The sequence below is a fragment of the Borostomias antarcticus genome, assembly GCF_949987555.1.
Source record: "Borostomias antarcticus genome assembly, chromosome: 19".
NCBI lineage: Eukaryota > Metazoa > Chordata > Actinopteri > Stomiiformes > Stomiidae > Borostomias > Borostomias antarcticus.
This window is the reverse complement of record NC_140252.1, coordinates 11,670,504-11,673,003: the sequence shown is the minus strand read 5'-3', so window position 1 is coordinate 11,673,003 and position 2,500 is coordinate 11,670,504.

The window sequence follows — 2,500 nt, the reverse complement described above, 5'->3', positions numbered from 1 at the left end:
AAAAACTACAACAAGACCTCGCTCTATGTAAGCACAACTAGCGATTCATGAAGACAGATTGATGAAAACAACCGTTTCACGGCAGAAAATAGATTTTTAAGGTCCAGGTTGTCAAAAACGAGCATTGTCCTTTAAACAAACTTTTTGTGGAAACTGATGAAACCTTACATACAAAAGTGCTACATCACAACTTAGGAGAACCTCACAATATTGTGGGGATGTGTCTAAAAGAGTTTCAGAGGCAGGCTCGTTGGTCTAGGGGTATGATTCTCGCTTAGGGTGCGAGAGGTCCCGGGTTCAAATCCCGGACGAGCCCTACTTATAGTATTTAAGTCCTGAAAAACATACTGTAGACGAACAAAATGCTACTCAGACACTGTAGGCTTTCTAACAGTAAGTAAGTACATTTTATTTGTATAACCCTTTTCTCAGAGAGGACTCACAAGGTGCTTCACACAGGTTAAATGCAAACAAAGAATCTATCGAATTAAAACACAGAAAACAGGACAGCAGTCATAGACATACAGTCAAATTGATTCGACAAACTCCTGTCTGAACAGAAGCGTCCTTCTTCAGTACTACAGTATGCATACTACAGTATGCCAGTCTCACATAGACAGACCTCTCTCCGCACTTCATTTACGTTGTGCCAGCGCTGGAGAAAGGTCTAACTGGACTCATTACCATTCGGTGATAGGGGGGTGAAAAAACGTATTTCTTTAAACCAATCACAATCGTCTTTGGCGGAGCGGTTGTTAGTTGTTGTTTCATGTAGTCTGGATTGAATCTGATTGGGCCGACAACATATTCCGTTGCCACTGATTGGGCAGTAATAACTGATGACAAGGCATACACATCCGGTGACACAGACTAACAGTATGCCAACTGTCCATCGTTGCCAAAGTAGAGGTTGATATGGATATTCACAGATGATGTTGACCTCCGCAGGCTGAAATGTGAATGCTTCTTGATCTAACTAGCACATGTACTCAAGTAAATGCTTATGATGCAAGTATTGTAGAGAACAGCGATAGATTCTGGATAGATATTAGTCTTAGCTACACTGTAGAAGGAGGCGTTTGAGCGCGGCATTTTGAACCAAGCTCTACAAAACACGTCCCGGTCGGCCACCCAGCCGGTTACAGCCACCAACAGTACAGCCGGGCACAAACAACAAACAACACAAGGGTGAAACACAAGAGAAAGCGCTAATTAGTAATCGACTCACAGGGCTTCCACTCTGAGAGGCTTGGAAATTGCACAACCTCGCTAAGCAGAATGGACTTTGGAACTCTACCCCTCCTTACAGCGCCGTGCCGGTTCACCTCGGACGGCTCGGCACGTATTCCTCTGTCTTCTGTCTTCTGTCTTCTGTCTTCACGGATCTCGTCATCACTGTTATTCACTCTTAAATGGGGAATTTGATTAGGATGTGAAAAGGAAAGAGTGCCGGAGACACACACACACACACACACACACACACACACACACACACACACACACACACACACACACACACACACACACACATAGTAAATAGGTAGGAGTGTAAGCAATGGACCTACCTAATACCACTATTGCCATGGGGCTCAGCAGAGACCCCAAATTCTGGCCCCATCCTGCCCCCACTAAGACCCTGACCGAGGTTAGGAGCCGAGGCTCTCATTCTAAGAACATTGGAACACCTCCAGAGTTCTGGGTTCCGAGCCAGCCTGGTTCCGCTGCCAATCCGTTCTGATAAGCCGATGGTTCTGTCGGGTCCAATCAGATGTGGGACGGAAGGAGAGCTTTTCATCTGCCTTTTCAGCGGTTGTTCTATGGATGAGGGCGTGCGGGATGTTTTTTTTGTGCTCATACTTTTGATGTTTGTCGGTCCAATACTCTTAGATACACATGTGGGCCTTTCAGATAGATCCCAGTGATCGTTTCACATCCGCTTGAAGGGTATCGGTGACAGAACTAAACTTGACTCAGAAGGGAAAACGATCACACCCTCTTTTATCATTTCACACGTGTTTTTATTCACATTTTCATCACTTGGGCCCAATGTTTAATTCCTTCATAGCCCCACATCAGTCTCTCCCCTCCTCTCCTCTCCCCATCCCCCTCTCCTCCATCCCCCCTTATCCTCTCTTCTCCTCTCCCCTCTGATCTCCTCATCTCCTCTCTCCTCTACCCTCATATCCTCTCCTTTCTCGTCTCCTCTCTCCTCTACAGTCATCTCCTCTCCTCTCCCCTCTGGTCTCCTCCTCTCCTCTCTCCTCCACCCTCATCCCCCCCACCAAGCCTGTCGGTGTATGTGATACTGAAAACAAAGAATTTGACACGTACTTAAAGCCCGTGCCAAGTTCTGGATGCTTTTATTGGGGCTCTGAAAGAAACACCTCCAAGTCCACAAGTATGTATTTCATAAGCATAGTTGCCCGTTTAGGCAGCCATCATTAAGAGCCATTATGACGGTTAAACAGATATTCGGCCCTCTCTCCAGAAGCACATGACA